This window comes from Quercus lobata, chromosome 2, assembly GCF_001633185.2.
Source record: "Quercus lobata isolate SW786 chromosome 2, ValleyOak3.0 Primary Assembly, whole genome shotgun sequence".
Classification (NCBI taxonomy): Eukaryota; Viridiplantae; Streptophyta; class Magnoliopsida; order Fagales; family Fagaceae; genus Quercus; species Quercus lobata.
In genome coordinates this window covers 23,098,744-23,114,166 of record NC_044905.1, presented here as the reverse complement: position 1 = coordinate 23,114,166, position 15,423 = coordinate 23,098,744, and positions in this window count along the sequence as shown.

The following is a 15,423-nucleotide window of genomic DNA, read 5'->3' as shown; positions in this document are numbered from 1 at the left end:
AAGGTCTTGGTTCTGTCCAAAACTTGCAATGATAATAACTTTTTGTACTTGGTTCCCCATAGGCTTGAGTCCGAGGACCATACAAGGCCTTGGTTCTGTCTAAAACTTTATGCCCTCCCTTTTTCTCTTTGCACCTGTCTTTCCTTAGGTGTCTCATAAGTTGCCGAGCAGGAAGTTGTCCTTGGTAACGGTTATTCCTTGGTGTGGGCCATAGTCCGTGGGCTTCCATGCAGAACGGGCCTGGGCCGCGAATTTATTAGACCCACAGATTTAGAGGCATTTCCGTAGTATTTGGTCACGCGGTACTTGTTGGCGTCCCAGTATTCGAGGTGCGCCTTCACGAGGCTCCTTTAATCTCAGGGTTGCAGACGGCATTGGAAATCGAGCCGGAGACATTTTGTCTGTAGCGTTCCTTGGGACGCTGCGTGAATTAAATGCCATCACCTCATCTTTTAAATAGATAGGAGAGAAAGTTGCTTTATCTTCGCATGAATTCTTCAGTCTCCTCTCTTAGTACATCATGTTTGAGGCGAGGATTGGGGCAAAGGAGCTCTCTCCGCCACAAAAGCGCCGTGTCTTCCTGAGACTTCAGATAGTGATGTACGGGCCAAAGAGGCGTAGACTCAAGAGAATATTTCAGTTCGAGAGAAGGGAAATGATGTCTCTCCCTCTTTTAGTCAAAATCCGAAACAGGTTCTGGTCATGCCAGATTTTTGGTATGTCAGAAGAAGGAATTTCCGCCATCAGCGCTGTCTGCCTTGTAGCAGGCAAATTTCTGCGGGGGCTTCCCAACTTCCGGCTCCCTGCAGCTTTCCTGTAGATGGTGTTAGCCTGAGGTCAGGTTCTTTGGCTGCCTGAGTCATGGGCATGTAGAAGCGTCGAGGAATAGTTTCCTTAGACGACATCTTGGATCAGTAGCCAACCTCTCCTCTGAGATATCTCCTCGGCATCATCTTTACTCTTTTGTACTTTTCTTTTGCTTACGTAGTTAACCCTAATGTAATTTGGTTTCAGCTTTTATTGTACACTGTACTGTTCTTTTGTCTTAATAAAAGATGCGTTTATTTCTTTATACATACTTTCTTTTTTTGCAACAACCACTTTGGATCTGAATATTAAGTCTAAGCCTGCCTTTAACAATACTCTGGGCGGAAGAACACTTTAATACAAACCCTTATTAGTTTAAATTTCGCAAATATTATCAAGTATAACCATGGTAATCCTCAATAGATTGAATTCATGGAACTAACCGAGATAGCTGCTGAGCGTTGCGTGATGCACGCTAGACGAATATCCGAGAGAGCAGCCGAGCAGCGACAGACTTGGATCGTGCCCTTGGGGTAACATACTGTGCCGTATTGTATCAGCCCCTTTGGCACTGGGGATTTGAGGGCAGACCAGGGAACCCGTGCAATTAAAGGGTTGGCCCAACTGTTAACGAGAAGTTCTCTTCGGATGGATTTTGAGGTTTATATGCCATAGTAGTTTCTTCCTTCCTTTTTTTTTTTAGTTGGTTTTCCCATAGGCTTGAGTCCGAGGACCATACAAGGCCTTGGTTCTGTCCAAAACTTGTGATCTCTTTTTTTTATGTACTTGGTTTCCCCATAGGCTTGAGTCCGAGGACCATGCAAGGCCTTGGTTCTGTCCAAAGCTTGTAAGATTTCTTTTATGTACTTGGTTTCCCCATAGGCTTGAGTCCGAGGACCATGCAAGGCCTTGGTTCTGTCCAAAACTTGTAAGATTTCTTTTATGTACTTGGTTTCCCCATAGGCTTGAGTCCGAGGACCATGCAAGGCCTTGGTTCTGTCCAAAACTTGTAAGATTTCTTTTTTGTACTTGGTTTCCCCATAGGCTTGAGTCCGAGGACCATGCAAGGCCTTGGTTCTGTCCAAAACTTGTGAGATTTCTTTTTTGTACTTGGTTTCCCCATAGGTTTCCCCATAGGCGAGGTCCGTGGACCATGCAAGGCCTTGGTTCTGTCCAAAACTTGTAAGATTTCTTTTATGTACTTGGTTTCCCCATAGGCTTGAGTCCGTGGACCATGCAAGGCCTTGGTTCTGTCCAAACCTTGTAAGATTTCTTTTATGTACTTGGTTTCCCCATAGGCTTGAGTCTGAGGACCATGCAAGGCCTTGGTTCTATCCAAAACTTGTAAGATTTCTTTTTTTTACTTGGTGTCCCCATAGGCTTGAGTCCGAGGACCATGCAAGGCCTTGGTTCCGTCCAAAACTTGTAAGATTTCTTTTATGTACTTGGTTTCCCCATAGGCTTGAGTCCGTGAACCATGCAAGGCCTTGGTTCTGTCCAAACCTTGTAAGATTTCTTTTATGTACTTGGTTTCCCCATAGGCTTGAGTCCGAGGACCATGCAAGGCCTTGGTTCTGTCCAAAACTTGTGATCTTTTTATTTGTTTTATTTTTCAACCACCAGCCCCTACACCAAGGCGGGGACAGTTGGCCTGAGGCTGGAAGCCCCTAGAGACGCCCGCGCCCTTAGCATTGCGAGGCGTAGCCCCTAGTAGAAGCTTACGTCGGAGCAACAACTATATGTCGCCGGAGACGGGGGAAATCCCAGAAATTTCTGCTTGCTAGAGAGCTGACTCCACCGCCACCTGCGCCAACGCGCAAGCTTTCCCACAGACGGCGCCAATTGTAAGGACACAATTCTCTGGCGGCCCAATAAGGATGTTGGGCTCGCGTACGAAAGATCCCTCACAATATGATTTGTAGAGAGTGGGCTTAAAAAGCTAGCCGCTGGTCACGGGGCGATATCCAATCCTGGTTTTAGAGGAATTCAGGTAGAAAAAGGAGTTGGGCTTGAACATTTAAGCCCTAAGACGTCGTACCCTATGGGATGGGACTCCTCGGAGTTGATCCGAGGACCATTGAGGCCTTTCCCCGGTTCTCCAACGACGGACTTTCTTCAGTGAAGTCCGGTGTTGTTGAGATGTTCTCCCCCATGTGATCCTTCTCTTTTTGGGGGTGGGCTGGGATCCCCTTTAGATTTACTTACTTTCTTCTTTTATACTCGTCCGTGTTGATTGTCCTTCGTCCACGTGTAGGGTCAATCTATACAAGACTGATATTTGTCCCATCAGTCTAATCCCAGAATTATTGGGTATGGTTAATAAGGCTGCAGAGTACGGCTCTGTCATGTGTTGGGTCTTATCTGGAAGGGTAGTAAGGATAACTTCCCCAAGATATTTTGGATCTCCTCACGAATTCGTCCCTATACCTGTTTTACCCCTTTATTTCGGTGGGATTCAGGATCTGCCGAGGACTGAACCGTCCTCGACTGTCTCCCAAAAATTGTTTTGTACTCTGTATTGTAGAGCTTGGGCCACAGCTCTCCTCGGATTGGGCCTTCGGACTTCCCAGGAGCAATTGAGCTTGGCCCTTAAATTATTGGGCCCCACATATATATATATATATATTTTTTTTTCCCTTATCAATAGTTGGACCTCTTCTTGTTAAAGTGTCGGCATATTTGTTTATTTCTCAACTTTACACTTAAAATTTTTGGCTAATAAGGGTTTTGCAATCCAAAATAAAAGAAGCATGATCTAAATTATTATTATATTCCTCCGTTATCCGTTCAAACACAAATTTAGCATCTATTTTAATTTCCACCATTACAAGATTCAAATTTCTATCCATTATTATCCCTTCTCTTAAAGTCCATAGCTTTGCATCAAACACTTGTGGGAACACCAATAGGCACCGGCCAAACCCAGATTGTCCAAAAATGAGCCATCCCAATTCAGCTTAAATCGGCTCAGCTCATTTCGTAGTATCTTATTTATAATTTATATTTTTTATACATATATTATGATCATGCCCATAACACTTAAATTCCATGTCTCTCTCAGCACGCAAGGCCACCCCTCCATTCTCTTTCATCTCTATTAAGGAAGGTCATGGTTGACCTTTTCTGTCCTTAGTGGTTTTAATTCATGGTTAGATTTAATTTATGTGAATGTAAAGGTGTAAATAATATCATGGTATTTAAAATTCAATTCTACGAAATAAGGGAGGCAATTTGGTAGCCCTATTTATGAACAATAGGTGTTCAAAAAGGCCCTTAAATCATAGTTATTAATACCGTACTGTATTATCGGTTAAACTGCAAATATCGTGTTCCATAAGATAACAAAAATTGTTTTGAAGATGAATACTGTGTTGAGGAATTATGTGGTTTCATTCCATTAAAAACAGTGGAACATGTTGATTAAATCAATTTACTCACGGATAAAACACAATATCTCATAGAAAAACAAGAATCAATATCTTTTGTCACACTCTCCTTGTATTACTATGTTCCACAAATAAGAACCGGCACATGTCCACTTATTTAAGAAAATTCTAATTCTATACTTATTCTTATTTAGTTACCTAAAAATAAATATATAACACAACACATCTCCACTGCCACCATCAACCACCACTCCACTACTACCACTAGTAGAGGTAGTTGACAACATCAATATCACAATTCACGGTCATCCATCGCCACCAAGGTCATTGAGAAGAATGGGAGAGGGATGGTGAGAAAAACCCAACACATCACCACCACCACCCGAACCTCATTAGATTCAATGCCATCAATGCTACCATAAACTGCCTTCTATTCTTGTTTTTGTTTTTGAATGATTTTGATTGAACATTGGAATGTGTAGATTGAGTTGCTTGAAGATTGATGAATACTGTGGTGACAATTCTTGTTTTGTGGTTTTAGATCTTTGAGCTTTAATTGATTTTTGTACCATTCTTTGAAATATCGTGTCATCTCCACCCTCCCTCCCACTCTCAATCTTCTCAAAGACCTAAGCGACGGTGGACGGTTGTGAATGGCAGCCTTGATGTCGTTAGCGACCTCCACTAGTAGAGTTGGCAGAGTAACACAAGCTGTGGTTGGTGGTGGTAGTGGGGATGTGTTGGGTTACACACATGCGCGCACACGCACGCGCGCACACACACACACACACACACACACATACACACTAAAATAAGAATAAGCATAAAATTAGGATCTGCTTAAAAAAGAGGATACATGACATGTTCTTATTTGTGGAATAGAAAGTGGTACAGAGAGAGTTGAACAAAACATGTTCAGCAGAAAAACAAAATCCTAAAGCAAATAGACCACTTCTAACTTGTCAGGCACACCCCTACCCACATGAATTGAGATCAGGTGCACTACATAAGGTATTGCACCTAATGCAATAACTATCAAGGGTTGATATTGAGAGTTGATAAAAAAAACTTTTAATTTTAACCCTTGAATAAAAGTTTTTAAAAAAAAAGAGTAAAAGAAATTAAAGTTAAAAAGTAAAAATGTTTGTGAATGGGGAGGGGATAATTGCACTGGGTGGTATTGCACTCGATCCTAATCCCTACCCACACAGCTACACCAACTTGAGTCATCACTCCATTTGTCACAAACTCACAGATATTTTCTATTACTACCTTTTTATTTATTTATTATTATTATTAAATATCAAAAAGACTATTCTAATATAAGGATAAAAGGAGATCCGAAATCTGCCTTTAATTTTCTTAGTTCACAGATTTTTTTATAAAAAAATTATCATATATAAATTATGATATTATTTTATTTACTTCTAGGATTTACTTTTCTATATAATTAAAATTATTAGTTATTGGGTTTTTATATATATATATAAAAATTAGGATAGATGATCTGCATGTCTCAATTTATAATTATGTATAACCTTTTCTTAACAATTCAGCTAACAAATTTGTTTATGTGATGTTGTGTTAAGATTTTTGGACGATATGATTTGGATATTGGATAATCTACACGAATGTTGTGTTTAGTTTTTTATATTTACTAAAATTTATTTCATACGATATAATTTTTAAAATTTTGTGGTTATAATTTACATTGATTGAATATTTTTATTTATTTATAGTTATTTTGAATAATTATAAAATATATTAATTAATTTATGTGCGATTCTGTAAGGACTGGATTTGGAGCCCAAGCTCGGACTTTATGGAATCCTGGCCAAAAGAGCCCAATACAATGAATTTTTGTAAAGTATGGGTCAAAGAACTAGGTTAAAATGAGTCAAGCAGCGACTTCTAGGTTAAAATGAGTTAAGCAACGGCTTGCATGAGATTTGGGAGTAAATAAACACGAAATAAAATCTGTCATGGTTGAAGGACTTTCTGTCTGAGGAGGCTAGAATTTTTACTTATGATTACAGATCACCACAATAAGGTTCTTTTACATACTCCCGTTCTCTTTCCTCCTTTTTTCTATAGGAGCTTTTTACATTATATAGGCTATTTCTGATCATCTGGACCTTACACTTGTTGGTCACCTGGACTCCTACTTGAGCACCCATCCCATCAGACACGCCTTTCAGTCCTTTGTGAGTTGCGGCAGCCAAGGCAGTACTGTTCAGGGGTCTTCTCCACATTAATGCGGCCAGAAAAGCAGTTGTGGTGCATTTAATGTGGTGGTGGCAGCCTTTCCTTAGATATTTTAAGTTTTCTTCCCTTTCACGTGTTCAGGAAGTGTGCTTCAATAGTTTAAATATACATTTGCTCTGGACTTTTAGCGTCCGCGGAGAAGTTCCTCCTCGGACTTATTTTCTTTGTCTAATGATAAGGCTTGTAACGTAGATCATTTAAGTCACGTTTGTCTCCTTGGATTTGCTAGTGTCCTCGGACAAGGCCCAAGGCCCAACTCATTACTTTGGGCTATAACCCCCCCCCCCCCCCCACAATAGCCCCTCAAAACTCCAGTTTTTATCTCCATCCTAGGAGAAAAGCGAGGTTTTGATTTTTTAAGGGATAAGATCAATTAATTTTTGGTTCACACGTGTGGGAGTGGTTGCTTCTGACGCGTTGTAGATTACGAGGCGTTATTAATTGTTCCAGGCGGCTTTGTGTTCCCCACATCCAGTGGCGAAGCGTGGATCCAACGGCTGACATTCCTCCTCGAATTTTGAGCGGGAGTAACCTTCCCTTTCCTCTCTTGCTATATAAAGCCTTGAGGAAGCTCTTTTTGCCTTTCTTTTTTACGAACATTCAAGAACACTAGAGAACTTCAACACTCAGTCTTCATAAACATTTCAGACCTTTGAATTTTCGTAGCCATTTCCGTGAGGAGTTTTTTCCTAAGAAGATCTCTGAGAGCTTCAGAGATTATTGTACAGATACCCGTAAGTTCTTATTCCTCTACATTACCCCATTTAATCTCGGCCTTCCCTCTCAGCTCGTCAGTCCGTCTAGATGGGTAGATTCGAGTGTTTATTAGATACATCGGCCGCCATGGAGGCTTTTAGAGCTAGGTACTACATCCCGCAAGGGGTGGTTTTGCAGTATTGTCCTCTGGAACGAGTATTGACCGATAGGGATGTGGGTCAAGTCGTCATTCCCATGATTACTTTTATAGAGGGAGGAATGATGCTTCCCATGTGTAGGATTACCTGGGATTATCTGCTTAACCATAGGCTGACCCCACATTAGTGCGCCCCCAACTTATTTAGGGTCATGGGTAGCATAGATGCCCTGAACGAGCAGATGGGCTTACGCCTCACATGGCACGACGTGGTTCACATGTACGAGTGCCACCATCTTGCCAAAGCGGGGTACTACCTTAAATCTCGGTTCGAGATCGTTAGGCTAATCTCCTGTCTTCTTAAGTCCAATAAGAGTATGAAGGATGACTACCTTATTGCCTCGGGGGAGTGGAGCGACGGTCTTCATTGTCCAACTCGGGCAGGAGATCCAGGTGCAGTATCTATAAGATCAATCCCTTGGGAAGGGGATTTAACCGTTTAGTTTTATTTCCTTCGCTCGAAAATTCAAACTTCTTTTTTTTTTGCGATCTAACTACAATTTTCTTCTCGGCTATTTTGCAGATAGAGCTCACGTTGCTCCTCGGCTGAGCCATACAAACGTCCAAGCCCTGAACTACCTCCTGAGGTCGGAGATTTTTGTTCACGAGGACGGGCAACTGTGTGCTGCTCATTTGATTATGGGCTACGAACCCTTGTCCTGCGCTTTCTTAGACGTCGGCCAATCTATAAGAGCCAGTAGCCCGAAGTTGGCCAGGATTGACGTGTCGAAGCCGAGATTTTTGGCTCGAAGGGACCTTCCGCCAGTTGCCTTGCCCGTCCTTCAGAATCATCAACCAGCTGCACATCCACTTCCACAAGACAATCTCGGAGCTGCAGCGTTTGTTGAGGAGGAGACTGAATCGTCTCGTCTTTCTCTAGAGGAAGAGATAGACAAGTTCTATTTTGAGGAGAATATTCCAAAAGCACCACTGATCGAACTCTCGGACGCTGAGGGTGAGCCGGATAGAAACTCCGTAACCAGGGCTCCTCCTTTCGTTGTTGCCTGCTCGGATGATTCTTCCAATGAAGAGGTGGAAAACATGGCCTCAAACAAAGGAAAAAGTTTACGGGAGCTGATGGCTGCTCAGGGTAAGGGGCAAACCTCGAAGGCACCCACTAAGTCCCAAATTCCCTCCGACCTTCCTCCTGCTCCCCAATAGATTCCTGCCGACCTTGGCCTAAAAGTTAATCCCGACTTGAAGAAGAAAAGGCCGGTTGAGTCCCTCTAGGAAGGCGAGGTGGGTCCTCGCCAGGGCGCTAAATAACAAAAGGTGACCTGCGAGCCTCGGGACAAAAGGGCTCCATTTGTGGAGAGCCAAGACGAGCTGGAACGAGCTAAAGTGCACATCCCCCCCACGCACTTGGGGCCCTTGGCTCGAGGTGGACGGGGCTGCAATTCTTTACAACGCCTCAGTCTGAGAGTACAATAAGGGCCGAGCAGGGTACATCGCTGAAGCCCTGGAGCAGCCCATGCTTCTTCCCAGGGACATGGAAGCTTACAGGCACTTTTCACAGGGTGAACTCTTCCTATATTTGAAGAGGGATCTCGCGATGGTAAGGCCACTTATCTCTTACGGGCAGGATTATTGAGTCATTCTATATTCCAACTCATGTCATCTTGTACCTTTTTGTGCAGATTACTCAGCAGGTCTTCGTGGCCGAGGAGTGGTGTCGCGACAACCGTAAGTTGGCTGAAGCTGAAGCCATTTCTCAAGCTGAGGTGGAGAAGACCCTAGGGGCCCTCAAGCAGGAGCAGTATGAGCTGGTTAAGAAACTCAAGGAGGCGGAGAAGGCTGTAGGAGTGTTGAGGTTGGCTTGAAGACCACCGAGAAACAAGCTGAAGACCAACACCAGCTACTGCACGTGACTGAGATCAACCTTGCTACTGAAAAGCAAGCCGTTCTGGATCTCAAAACTGCGTTGCAGAAAGCTAAGGAAGAGGTCCAACTAGCCAAGGAAGCAGCAGCCGAGGTCGAGAAGAGGGCTGCTTACCAGCTTGGAGTGGAGGAGACGAAAGCGAGGCTTACTGAGGAATTGTCAAAAGTATGCAGGGACTACTGCAGCATTTCATGGGCTCAGGCTCTTAATGCTACGGGTGTCCCTGTAGATTCTGCAATAAGGTTGCCCGAGAACATCTTTTACCCTTCAGAGATCCGGGAGGTCCCTACCGATGCCCCTGAAGCTTCTGAGCAGCCTACGGTTATTCCTAACGCCATCCCTATAGCCAAGATTACCAGGGGCTCTGGCCAGGTCACCGTCCAGAGTGAGGATGCTGAAGGAGAGAAGGGTAAAGGTAAGGGCAAAGGGAAGAAGCCCTTCTCCAAGTCCAAGGATCCCTCTAAGGAGATAGTCACTGAGGCCGAGGGTCATGGGGTCGGCCCAAAAGCCAAGGACGTTCCTCCTTCACAGCTATAGCAAAAAGAAGATCCCCCTACTGAGGCTTAGCTCCTAAGGTTTTTATCTTTCCCCTTTTCTTGTATCATTTTGAATAGAAGTTGTATTGCATTTTTGTTTTTCAAAGACTTCTCATCCAAAGATATTGTATTAGGTCTGGTTATTAATATAAATGTTCTTTCTCTCATTTTTTAATTTTTGCTTGACGTTGATGGGACTTTATTGTATTATTCCGAGTCAATGTGAATGTTTCTTTAGTTGAAGTTTACAACAACATTTTGCCAACATAACCAAGTGAGAAGAGTAGGACTGTGTAATGGACTTTAAGCAGCAAAGGCTGCTGTAGGAGACTTTGGCTATGTCCAAAACTGTATAGATGCCATAAGTTGTTAATTTTCCCCAAGCCTGTGGTCCGAGGAGCCATGCATGACTTAGGTTCTGTTTAAAACTTAGATAGATGCCCTAAGTTGTTAATTTTTCCTAAGTCTATGGTCCGGGGAGCCATGCATGACTTAGGTTCTATTTAAAACTTGGATAGATACCATAAGTTGTTAATTTCCCCTAGGCCTGTGGTCCGAGGAGCCATGTAGGACTTAGGTTCTATTTAAAACTTAGATAGATGCCCTAAGTTATTAATTTCCCCTAAGCCTGTGATTCGAGGAGCCATGCATGACTTAGGTTCCGTTTAAAACTTGGATAGATGCCATAAGTTGTTAATTTCCCTTAAGCCTGTGGTCCGAGGAGCCATGCAGGACTTAGGTTCTGTTTAAAACTTGGATAGATGCCCTAAGTTATTAATTTCCCTTAAGCCTGTGGTCCAAGGAGTCATGTAGGACTTAGGTTCTGTTTAAAACTTGGATAGATGCCCTAAGTTGTTAATTTCCCCTAAGCCTATGGTCTGATGAGTCATGCAGGACTTAGGTTCTATTTAAAACTTGGATAGATGCCCTAAGTTATTAATTTCCCCTAAGCCTGTGGTCCGGGGAGTCATGCATGACTTAGGTTCTGTTTAAAACTTGGATAGATGCCATAAGTTGTTAATTTCCCCTAAGCCTATAGTCCGAGGAACCATGCAAGACTTAGGTTCAGTTTAAAACTTGGATAGATGCCCTAAGTTATTAATTTCCCCTAAGCCTGTGGTCCGAGGAGCCATGTAGGACTTAGGTTCTGTTTAAAACTTGGATAGATGCCCTAAGTTGTTAATTTCCCCTAAGCCTGTGGTTCGAGGAGCCATGTAGGACTTAGGTTCTGTTTAAAACTTGGATAGATGCCATAAGTTGTTAATTTCCCCTAAGCTTGTGGTGTGAGGAGCCATGCAGGACTTCGGTTCTATTTAAAACTTGGAGAGATGCCATAAGTTGTTAATTTCCCCTAAGCCTGTGGTCCGAGGAGCCATGCAAGACTTAGGTTCTGTTTAAAACTTGGAGAGATGCCATAAGTTGTTAATTTCCCCTAAACCTGTGGTCCGAGAAGCCATGCAAGACTTAGGTTCTGTTTAAAACTTGGATAGATGCCCTAAGTTGTTAATTTCCCCTAAGCCTGTGGTCTGAGGAGCCATGCAAGACTTAGGTTCTGTTTAAAATTTGGATAGATGTCCTAAGTTGTTAATTTCCCCTAAACCTGTGATCTAAGGAGACATGCAGGACTTAGGTTCTGTTTAAAACTTGGATAGATAGAAACGAGCCGAAAGACTCACAGTAATCACGAGATACAGTATAGGTAAAGCCGCTTTTATTAATAATAATACATTCTTAGGTTATTTACATTCCATGGGCAGGGTACAGCTCTCTCATCTAAGTCTTCCAAATAATATGCACCTATTCCTGCCACTATAGTGATGCGATATGGGCCCTCCCAGTTGGGTCCTAGCTTTCCCCATGATGAGTTCTTGGCGCTACCCAAAATTTTTCTCATTACGAGGTCGCCTGACCTAAGTGGCCTTAGTTTTACGTTGGCATAGTACCCCTGCTTGAGCTTTTGATGGTAATAGGCCAGTTGGATCATTGCCTTTTCTCTTCTCTCCTTGATTAAGTCTAGACTTCTTTCTAGCAACTCGTCGTTGTTACTTTGGGTAAAGGTGTTGGTTTTCAAAGTCAGGAAGCTAGTTTCCAAGGGGAGTATAGCCTTAGCCCCGTAAGTCATCGAAAAAGGAGTTTCTCCCGTTAACCATCGTGGCGTAGTTCAATAGGTCCATAGGACGTGTGGTAGTTCTTCCACCCATCTTCCCTTTGCGTCATCCAATCTCTTTTTTATCCCGTTGACTATGACCTTATTTACAGCCTCAGCCTGCCCGTTTCCTTGAGGATAGGCTGGAGTGGAATATCTGTTCGTAATTCAAAAGTCGTAGTAGTATTTCCTGAAGGCCTTACTATCAAACTGAAGGCCGTTGTTCGAGATGAGGGTGCGAGGAATTCCAAAGCGTGTAATGATGTTTCTCCTGATGAATTTTTTTGCATCCACGTCCCTGATGTTGGCTAGAGGCTCAGCTTCGACCCATTTGGTGAAGTAATCTGTGCCGACCATCAAGTATCGCTTATTTCCTGCTGCTTTCGGGAAAGGGCCAACAATATCCAGACCCCATTGAGTGAACGGCCAAGGATTGGAAAGGGGGTTAAGGACTCCTCCCGGTTGGTGGATATTTGGGACAAATCTCTGGCATTGGTTGCAGTTCCTAACATATTCTTGGGCCTTTTTCTGCATGCTTGGCCACCAGTACCTTTGAGTGAGGGCTTTGTGTGCCAGCGATCTTCCTCCTGTGTGACCCCCACAAATTCCTTTGTGCAGTTCTTCGAGTAATATCTCTGATGTTTCTGGGTGTACGCATAATAAATATGACCCAGAATAGGAGCGCTTGTATAGCTTGTGATCCTCTGACAACCAGAATCGAGGAGTTTTTCTTCGTACTTTCTCGGCTTCTGATTTCTCTTCGGGCAACACATCATCCTTGAGAAAACTCACTATGGAATCCATCCAGCTCGGACTTACTATAACTTGATGGATTCGAGCCATATCCTTTTTGATTGCATCTGCTTGTATAAATCCTCGACAAGGATGATTCGAGGTAGATCCTGCTCCGAGGAAGTGGCAAGAGTGGCCAATGAATCAACATGTGTGTTCCCGCTTCTAGAGACATGTGTTAAGTTGAAAAATTCAAAGTTTGATTGCAAGCGTTTGACTAGACCGAGGTATTCCTGCATTCTTACATCCCTAGCTTCCAACTCGCCCTTCACCTGGCCTACAACCAGTTTGGAATCCAAGAACACTTCTAATGCCTTTCGCACCCATTTTTTGCACCATGGCCATTCCTTGCAACAAAGCCTCATACTCGGCCTCGTTGTTTGTAGCCGAGAACCCTAGTCTTAATGACTTTTCAATGGTAATCTTCTCAGGGGATATTAGCACCAGCTCTACCCCAGATCCCCTTTGGTTCGCCTTTCCATCAACATAGACCTTCCACCATGAGGCTCCTTGTGCAGAGATTGTTCCAACCGATTTCCATCCATGTTTTCCTCCTCTGCTACTGCTTCTACTAGGGGTTCAGTAAATTCGGCTATTAAATCAGCGAGAACTTGGCCCTTGACAGAGGTCCGAGGCATGTATTTAATATCGAAAGCCCCTAGGAGCGCGCTCCACATGGAAATTCTTCCTGCGTAATCGGCGCTCCGGAGCACCGACCTTAGGGGAAGTTGAGTCAGGACAACGACCGTGTGTGCCTGGAAGTAGTGGGGGAGTTTCCGTGTGGCATGCACTACTGCAAGAATTGCCTTCTCCAATGGTAAATAACGCACTTTGGCCTCATGTAATGACTTACTTACATAGTAAACTGGCCGTTGCATGCCATTGTCAACCCGTATTAACACCAAGCTCACAGCGTGAGGGGCCACCGCTAGGTAGGCGAATAGAACTTCGTCGGCCTTAGGACTAGACATGATGAGTAGCCATGATAGGTATTCTTTAAGTTGATGGAAGGTTAAGGCATAGTCCTCGGACCATTCAAATTCTTTCCACTTGTTCATCAGGAAGTAGAAAGGATGGCATTGGTCTGCAGATCGGGAAATAAACCAATTCAATGCCGCGATCATTCCAGTGAGTTTCTGGACTTCTTTTGGGTTTCGAGGAGCTTGTAAGTTATGAATTGCATTGATTTGGTCAGGGCTCACCTCTATTCCCCTGTGAGTTGCCATATAGCCCAAAAATTTGCCGGACCCGACACCAAATGAGCACTTAAAGGCGTTGAGACGCAGTTTGTGTTCTCTTAAGATGCCAAAGATAACTTCAAGATCTTTCACATGCTCGGATACCACTTTACTTTTTACTACCATATCGTTTATGTACACTTCAATACTCTTACCTAGTTGTGATTCAAACATTCTGGTTATCATCCTTTGGTAGGTAGACCCTGCATTCTTTAAACCGAAAAGCATCACTTTGTAGTGGTAGTTTCCGATGGGTGTCATGAACGTTGTTTTCTCTTGATCTTCCAGGGCCAGTGGTATTTGATGATAACCCTGGAAGGAATCTAGGCAGCTCATTCGAGGGTGGCCTATAGTTGCGTCTACCAACTAGTCTATCCGAGACATTGGGAACAGGTCTTTTGGGCACGCCTTGTTTAAGTCTGTGAAGTCTACACAGACTTGCCATTTCCCGGTCTTCTTTTTTACTACTACTGTATTTGCCAACCACTCGGGGTAAAAAACTTCTTTGATAGCCCCTACCTTTTTCAACTTCGTCACTTCGTCCTTAACAGCGTCGGCATGCTTTTTCGACGGGCGTCGGGGTGGTTGCTTTTTAGGAATAGAGGATGGGTTGACGTTTAGGTAGTGGCAAATGAGATTCGGATCAACTCCCGAGGTGTCGTAGGCATCCCATGCAAATACGTCAACATTTTTTCTCAGAAACCCAATGAATTCCTCTCTTTCTCGGAGGGGTAGTTCTTAGCCGACTTGAAAGAATATCTCTGGGTCGTTGTCAACAGTAACCCTTTCTAGACTTTCGCATTTTATCACCTCGGCTGGCTTATCAACAGGTATTGCCGAGGTGACTGATTGCTATAAATCCTTTCTTACAAAAGCCGAGGATTTTGCGCTGGACAGGCGTGAGATGGAAGCCACCATGCATTGCCTAGCCATGGCTTGATTTCCTACAATCTCTTCTACTCAGCCCTCTGACGGGTATTTTACCTTCTGGTGAAGCGTAGAAGAAACGGCTCTCAGGGCGTGGAGCCAAGGTCTGGCCATTATGGCCGTGTACAGTGAGTAGGCATCAACCACGATAAAATCCACCTCCACCACGTCTGTTTTGTTCCGTATAGGCAGCCTGATCTGTTCCCTTGGTGTGACAGTCTTCCCTTCGAAACTTACCAAAGGGGAATCATACGCCATTAGGTTCTCGGGCTTTAGATTCAGCCCCTTATACAGATCAGGGTACATTACTTCCACATCACTGCCCTAGTTTACCAGTACTCTCTTCACATCAAAACCTCCAATCTTAAGTGTAACTACCAAAGCATCGTCGTGGGGTTGGATGGTTCCAATCTTATCCTCGTCCGAGAATCCCAGCACAAGTGAGTTCCCCCTCTTAGGCCTTTTGGATTCCTTATTGTTGTCCCCGGTGGAGAGCCGAGCCATAGACATTACCCTGGAGGGAAAAGAGCCGGT